We start from the raw sequence: 8,797 nt of genomic DNA, 5'->3' as shown, positions 1-8,797 counted from the left end.
AAGGGAAGGAAGTGAAATGGCAAAGTGAGAAGCAGGAAAAAAAAACACCTATGGGTTGCGACTTTGCAGCACCATGTAATGAAATAAAAATGGAAAGAAAAGGAATTTTAAAATCCTGAAATTAAAGACAATCCATAAACTTACTTTTTATTTGAGATGCAAGTGATTGCTTAAGCCTAGTTTGCTAGTAGATGTTGCTTATGTGAAATCCAATTTCTTTTGTAATTTTGCTGACTTCTTTTTTTTAGATTATTTTGGATTTCTATAATAGTATTTATATATTATTTAAATATTTATCATGTATATCTACAAGCAACCAAAAGGGATAATAACTAAGAAGTCCTTAAATTTTCTGACATTTTACAGCGCACGTAATGCAGAGGCTTTATAGAATGCAGATAAATTTCCTTGACCTACTGCTGAAATCTGAATAAACATGTAATTATGGGCTTTAAAATGTGTTTTTTATTTATAGTGGGACATTAGGACCTGATGTGGTAGGCTTAAAGTAGCATATTAGAAAATCTTTCAGCTTGCAGACAATTAGAGCTATTGTGGGGTCACTGTGGGTTAACAATTTATTCCTGAAATGAATAGGAGTTTTGTCATTGATTTAACAGGATCAGTAAAGTACATTTTGCCCTTTCATTTTTTTAATAGTTCTTCTGAACTGTAAATTGTATCCACCGAAATCTCAATCTTATCGGAAATCTAGCTCTGGAACAGTAAAGCAAAGAAATAGGTATGCTTACACTGTGAGCTGGTATTTCTGTACCCAGAAGTACAGTCTTCATAGGAATGACAGCAACCTGATCAATGAATGAGGTTTCTTCACATCTTTTGCCTAGTATAAACACACAGATGAATTCAGCAGAAGAAAGTAAATCAGAAAACATCAAATTCCTTCAGGCCCATGTACTAGCAGAAAGCACATTCTGCATTTCCACTTCCAACCAAGGAATCAAATGCACCTAAGTCACTGCAAATAGCCAGTGCACAATGGCATCCATTTCCAAGCTATCCATGAGGGTAAGCACGTGCACGCAACATTCATGAAATAACTTTGAGCCATATATTAATTACTAGAGATTTGCTATTTTATGAATCATAAAAAAAAAATCAGCTAGTTTGGGGAAAATGAGAATTAGTTTATTATCATTTATAACTATATATTGTGCCCAAGTATTATAATTTTGTCGGATCTTGGTTTTCTAACATATTACAAACCCATGAAATTGCAAAGAGAAATAGTAGGTAAGAATATATGTGCACTAAACCTGAAAACATAATCCAATTTGAACTTTAAAAGCTATCTTCTTGTTTACTTCTAAATTTTTAAGATTACGACACATTTTTAACCTATAATAGCATAACATGATATACTTAATATACAACAAAAAATGTAATTGCTGCATGCTATAAGAAAAATGCTGTATTTAAAGATTTAATTCAAAATCTTAGACCATGATGAGAGGTGCTCTGCAGAGACAAGGTAAAGGGATATTTCTTTCCTAGAGAACATGAGAGGTGACCTGCAGGGTTAGCTGACAGTATGGTAGAACAGGTACAGAGCACTAATGCTTACTCAGAAAGGGTTATTGCACGCTTAAAAGTTCACACAGGGAATTGACATGGAATAACCAACACGTTGCACTTACTTACTTCATTGTCACTTCAGAGAGAAGCCCTAAGGCTAAGCAGATAAATATATCTTCACGGTAGCCGAGTTTCCTACTTAAGGTAAAGTGTCACAAAAGTATACGTTAAACATGAACAAATGATTTGCTGAACAGGGATGGACTAGAACAAGAGACTTCAGAGTGGTTAAGTATTTTGCTGAAAAAGGAGATTTAATAAAAAAGATAAAATCTGATTGATTCATGAATCTAAGCACAGTGACAGCTTCAGGGTGTATTTTACGTGACCCATGCGTAAGATGGATGGGGGCTGTCCCTACAAAGAAAAGTGTTTTCCTGTGTGGACTTGCTGGCAGCCAGACTTTTTGTATCCAGAGCTGAAGAATGCCAGACTCTGGCATGTCTTTTTATTGTTTGCTATACACACACACACACACACATATATATAACTGGATTTCAGCCTGCTTTGCCAAGCCCACACCAAGTCTTGGATCATCCCTTACCTATGGTTAAAACCAGTAAGATTGGTAACATACTGGTCGTTGCTTGGGTAGCCTGATCCCACTGTTCCAACCATCGTCCCCTTTGTCTAATAAAGAATTTCTGCTTTGGTCTCAATGACAAGATTAAGTGATTACACCCATGCTGTAAAATTAACATAGGTCTATCTATCTTCGGTATCAGATCTGGCATCCAATCCAGATTCAATACAAGTAGAAGCTAGCTGTGATATTCAAAGCTGATAACACAGTTTCGTTCTTCTAACACAAAAAGTGAAAACCCAGTTGAAATGAATGCATGTTTCCTTAAAAGGGATGGAAAACAAAGTGATTTGGGGTCTGTCTGCATGTAAATGCCAAGATAAAGCTCCCAGGTGGTGCTGCCACTGCTCAGTGCCCAGACTGCGTGGGTATCCCCTCTCCCATCGCTCCTTTTCCTCCTCAAATGTGTTCCTTAGGGGTTAAGGAACGTTTGTACTGTTTAACACTCTGCTCAGAGGGATCCTTAAAATTTGTTCTTGAGTGGTTACCACTGTATAAAAGTAATTTATCTCCAGTGAAGCATACAAGACCTGAAAAATTTCTTCAGTTTTATGCACCAGTGCATGGCTAGGCTAGGACTGTCCAAAAAAGCACTAATTTGCAAGCAACAGTTCATAGAAAATCTTTCACAGGCAACCTGACGAAAGGGCTTCTGATTTTGTAACATGCTTAACACCATTATATTTAGATGCAAAGATGAAAAACTTGCCAGTATAAAGCTGACTTCAGGCATCCATAACGGAAGAGGTATTTCTCAGCTCATATTAGAAACAGAAAATGCCAACTGAGTAGTGTCAATGTTTTCAAACTGATTTGCAATTTTCTACAATATCAATATTTGCTATGTTTAATAGTAACGCTACCTCTTAAAAGCAAGCCAGTTTTTTATTGCTGTTATAAAAAGTAATTCAGAATGGTTATTTTGAAAGGTTATTGTAGCTTAAGCTATTTTCTTGGGTTTGTTTACTATGCATTTCGAGTCCCTTACTCTGACTGATGAGAGCTTTTTCCAAGAGAATGACAAATGAATCATCTGGTTTTGCAAAACACATTTTTGATCTTCAAAATTAACGTTAGATTTAGTTATTTTTGCTTCTATTTAAGAGGCTTGGAGATAAACTTCACCCTTTCTTCTGGACACTGTAACAACAACGAATAGCTTTCAATGTCTGCAAAATAATTTACTGAGTCACAAACAATAACCTGACCTTTTTCTTGGAGAGCGTGAGAAAAATGTGTTAATCAAAAAATTTCAGAAGCACCATACAGATCTACTTAGAGGTCTTTGAACTGCAAATTCGAGTACTGTGTGTGTATCATCATAAGTGTTTATTTGGAGGTGAGCATAAACTCTTGTGCAAAGCTCAATCTCCTTAATGACACCGTAAAATTAAAGGTAAGGACTGAAACAGAAAGTCAGCTTTAGAAATCTTCTGGGGTACCTTATGCTTGGACTGAAATTTTGTGGAAATTTAGCAATAGGTAGTCATCAGAATTGTAACATAGATGCATGACTGGACAGTAATCTAACAAAAGCAAGTTGCCTATTATGCAATAGTACTTCACAATAGTTAAAGAATAATTGTAAAAGCATTTCAACAAGTGCTTCTTGAACAGTTTACATCATTTGCTATTGGATATTAGTGTTTCCACTGTCAAGTTTATTTAAAAAAATGGGGAATCTTGTGACAAAAGGCTAACTTTTGTTCCAGTTTTGGGAAGGTGATGGTAGATATTTATATGGCAAAATTAATCACAGATGATTTGCTCAGAATATGAAATAAACAGTTTCATTTGGACTATTTTTCGTACTGCTTGGTTTTGATTTACACATGAGAGACAAAACCCTTCCAAGTAAAAATTTTGTTGCTCACTTGTCTTTTGGGATGCTCTTAATGTTACTATCTATTTCGGAATAGGAATTTTTACCTTTTTTTTTTTTTTTTTCCCCAGCATCTATGGAAGATCTTTAAAAGTCAGTACAGTATCTGCTTGTCTGTGCATGCAAACAGGAATGACTATCTGGGGAACATAATCATGGCAAAAGGTCATGTTTGCCTTTGATTTGAAATACTTTTAGACTATCAAGTGGTTTAGAAGTCACTCAATCAATACTAGAAGTCAAGGAAAACAGTTCATTTTATCAACATTAATATATTTTGAGTTTTCTAAGATGGAACATTATTTCCCTCAGCATTTTAATTGAGATTTCATAAAATCACTGTTACAGTGTATCTGGCAATGGTATTTGAAGTTGCACTATACTGCAATGACAGCTTGAGACACAAATGTTTTAAAAACCTGCAAAACCCACACCAGGACTCTTCCCCTCCTCCTCCCATTCTACCTTCAAAAGGCGAATCACCATGAAAGCTGAGACTAGAAACACCTCCATGTACATGTGAAAATAGTAAGAGGGTGCTGAGGGATATGTATTTAATCCATATGTTCTGTGGATCAGTTCCAATTTTTCTTGCTGCATGTTCCATTGACACAAGAGGGACTTCTGGGTGCACTCTGCAAGGTGAGAAAAGTCCTTCAGTGCATCCCTTTTTGCTAAACACCACAAATGGTTTCACATAAAACCAAACCTGATTAAAAGAAAGAAGCATGTCTGAGGTTCTGAGGTTTTGGGATAGATGTTTTCGGTGTATTTTACTGCACAGTCCATATGAATTAATTTGTTTTAAACATTTTTAAAAATTTGTTGCTGTCTGCAACTTATTGTGCAGTAAAAAAAAAAAAGGGGGGGGTGCTTTCATGTAAGTAATTAAGCTAAAACCTTCCCCATAAAACAGAACCCCAAATCTACCTACTTCTTTGAATTTAAAAAAAAAAAAAATAATGTGAAAAATAACATTTTTAAAGGACTGATGAAGGGTCATACTATACAAGACTGTCTGAACATGGACAAGCTGACAATAATAAAGTAGAAAAATAGCATTGCTTTTAGTAAATGCCACACATCTCTTTTCACTCTGACAGTTTAAGATTGTCAATTAAATAATGAAATGGAAATGGAAAAGTAATATGTCTTGAAACTGTAGAAGCAGCTAGAGTCCAGAGGGACCAGCGTTAACATGGGCTACCAGAGTTTGTGAACCATGAAGGATTAGCTGAGTGAATTATGAGTGCAAGCTGCAAGATTAGAGTTAATATGAGGAGATGGGCTAAGAGAGTATGGAGAATTGGGCCCGTGTTTCGGGTGCTGTGCTTTACTCAAGACTGGATTTCTAGAAACAGTGTTGTATGTTGAGTTTTGACGCACCCTAAAAATGAACGACTTTAATTACTCAAGGAACCCTACTAGTTATTAAAATGCAGGTTTTCCACTATGTCCTGCCAGTCCTTTTACTTCAAAAAAAGAATTGAAAAATAACTTGCTTAGAAAAAAAGGTAAATGTTCAGCCTGGGTGAGCATTTTCTTAAATAGTCATCTCAAAATTAGTATGAATGCTGAAAAACGAAAATAGCTTATTAATGGACTGAGACTCCTTAAACTTTTCCATAATGGGAGTCAGGTGTGTAGAATCTTTTGAAAAACATCACTAGGTAAGTAACTATCTGCATCTTTAGGCACTTAAATGCCTTTAAAAACTTGTTCTCTATTGTATTCTTGTCAATTAATTTCAATTAGGGTGCTAGTATTGGAAAATATTTTAATGACTTCAGAGATATGAGCAGCAGTCATAAAACAAAGACTATTTCAAAGGCACTTAAACATACAAAGGAATTTAACTTTTATTGGGCAAAATCTAACTTTTACTGAGAGAACCTATAAACCGCAGGTTGCAAAGTCTGCATTTCACTTCTATGCAGCTTTTTAAGTTAGGGGACTCCAGTTTCACAAAAGGGAAAGTCAAGAATATTCCTAAGATTGTTGTTAGGGGTTTTTGAAAGTATTAAGTGGTATGGAGCAAAGGACAGAACTGAAGCAGGGAGCCCGGTGGTATTCTCCAGACATGCATTACATGTGATATTCACTAGTGCATTAGGTGGGAACAAGCACCGAGGGGATGGGAAGCAAAACGTGGTTCCTCCCCCTTGTGATGGCATAGTACTATGTGCCAGGAGGGGACATAATATTGTTACCTGGACTTAGCACAGATTTTGGAGTCCAATGGATCCTGAGTCACAGCTGCACTCCAACAACACTGCAAAAGTTACTGGCAAGTATAGGCTCCATTTCCGTACTTTATGAGGAAAATTCACAGTATCTCTATTTTTTTCTCTTCCTATTATTCCATCTTCCCTGGAAAAAAAAAAAACCAACAAACACAATTCTTAACTCCTATCTAACATTTCGTACTTAAGCATTTCATACTTGTAAACAAAACGACTGAAAGTTGACAGTTGGAAATGTCATGTCTGCTGTCAACCATTCATGAATAATTGACACTGAGATTACCTAGGGAAAGCTGCAATTATCCTGGCTCATTAACATATGAACTAAGCCTGGTTTTGTTCTGTGGTTGTAGGTATTTCATTTAACTCCTTGATGTAGGAGGTAAAAAAATCCAGGCAAGATGTTACTATAAAAAGAATAAATCTGAATGAATAAACAAAACCTCAAAACTATGAATATGTATCAGAATTTCAAGTAGTGTTTAATTTAATTTTGTATATGCTCTTTTGCGACAGTATTATTTTACAGGGAATATCACTGTGATAAATTTCTTTGCTAGCCTAAGGCTTGGAGGATAGGTCTTCTTTGGAAATATATATGCACATGAAATAGAGGTATCAATGGGAAGATCTTACCCATGTACGTATTTTCATACACAACGCAGCTGTAGATGTCTATTCAGAAAGCAGAAATAATTAGTGATCAATCAGAGCACAAACAGAAGAAAATTCAAGAAAGCAAATATCCTGGCTTACAATAGCATAAGCAGAGGAAAAATATTTTTTTTCTAGGAACTCCCCTTTTTTTTAAAAAAAGTGTTTACTTGATTTTAAAACTGAAGTTTAGCAAATCAACATTTACTGCTGAAGCAAGCAAGCAAGCAAGCAAAGAAGGTAGTCAGAAATTCTACAAGCCAGGAAAAACATGTAAAAATAAACAAACCCACAATATTTCCAAAGACAATGTAAATTACTAACTGTTGCTTCAGATGCAATGTATGTTAAATACTTTCTCTCAATCTGTATGATATGTCAGACTGAAAAATTTTTAGCTGCTGTGCAAAGTTGTAGGGTAGCCTTGAGGTTTAGGTTACAAGCCAAATTAAAAGTTCTTTTTCTTGAAAAAAGCCCTTTGAATTGTAAGTTAAAACCATGAAGCTATTTCCCACAAGTAATTACCATTTTGGATGCCCCTCACTGCTGGTTCCATTACCTTTAAAAGCATACCATGAATTGGAGGCCATCATATCAATCTATAGAGCTGAATTATAAATTCTTTGGTATAATGAGCTCTCTTTGACAGCCACATACAAAGTCATTGTTCAGAAAGGATAACCAAGCTATTGCCTCTCAAGTGTAATACTCTTCATTAAAATGCAAGTCATTTCTTTAGACACACATTCACTGAACTCCAACCCTTCATAAATCTTGTAACATTTCATTTCTTGTTCACAGCCCTGAAATCTTTAAATTGGGGCCTTTGGTAACCTTCCTCATAACCTCAAAACACATATAAATTTCCCACTTTGGTCTTTTTTATTCTTTTTTTAAAAAAAAATGCAAGAGAAGATGACAAACAGTTTTGAAGATCTTGCCTGTTTGGCCCTTGTAGCACACCTGTCAAAAGCAGTTATTCAGATACTGGGTCTTCTTACACTGTTGAAGATTTTCCTTGACATCCACCCAATTCTTCCACCCCTTAATTTTATATCTTTGTTTTGGCTGATCATATCTACAAAAAAAAAAAAAAAAAAAGAAGTAGTTCTTTCTTGTTTTCATAGGTCATTTCTTTTATGTGGCCTTTATATGTTCTTCATTCCCTCTTAGTGGTTTAAGTACAACACTATCCGTCTCAAAGCAAACACAGAAAATAAACAAAAAAAAAAAATCCCTACGTATGCAAATTAAAGAGGAGAATAGGGGAATTACAAAGAAACAGAGGCCGGTTCCTGAAGTTTCCTCTATGTCTTTATAAGCACAGTATTAGTTTGAAACTTACTGCATAATAAGTGCCAAAGAAATACCAATGACAATGACAGGTAGTTATTTCATCTTCCCCAATAATTTTATCTTTTTACCCAAAACCTCTTTCATCTTTGAGTATGTATGTGGGTTTTTTAACTTCTTGTTCTGCATACAGCTCCTCTAGTATCACATACCATGTCCTATTCATTGTTTCTTCAAAATACAGTGTGAACCTGGTAACAGATCACTGATGCTCAGACTTCCTCCTTAGAGTGGTTCAGCATTAAGCAATGTAATACGTATTCGTATGATATTACAGTTTTATATATACTGTATTGCATTCAGTACCCACAGTTCTCAAGGACAGGGCAAACCTATTTAAAAAAATCATAATATTTAAATTAACACCCACTGCCACATAATTCTCCAGTGATCTCTAGAAACTGTCAAACGATAATCACTTTATATAGCTGAATACAATTATGCAACATTTTCCCCATAAACTACAGAATGAAATCAATTGTATGT

The 8,797-nt window shown here is 35.3% G+C and overlaps 1 long non-coding RNA gene across 1 annotated transcript; it reads right to left on the bottom strand.

Annotated features, from left to right (window-relative positions):
* Positions 1 to 4,581: 4,581 nt before the first annotated feature.
* Positions 4,582 to 7,997, bottom strand: LOC121091647. Its single transcript, XR_005828991.1, has 4 exons — positions 7,922 to 7,997; positions 6,941 to 6,979; positions 6,272 to 6,431; positions 4,582 to 4,696 (listed from the first exon to the last, which is right to left on the bottom strand). It is a non-coding gene; the product is annotated as an uncharacterized LOC121091647 (long non-coding RNA).
* Between the last annotated feature and the right edge of the window lie 800 nt (positions 7,998 to 8,797).

This window comes from Falco naumanni, chromosome 1 (assembly GCF_017639655.2).
Source record: "Falco naumanni isolate bFalNau1 chromosome 1, bFalNau1.pat, whole genome shotgun sequence".
NCBI lineage: Eukaryota > Metazoa > Chordata > Aves > Falconiformes > Falconidae > Falco > Falco naumanni.
The sequence above is the reverse complement of the archived record's forward strand: the minus strand, read 5'-3'. Positions and strand labels throughout refer to the sequence as shown.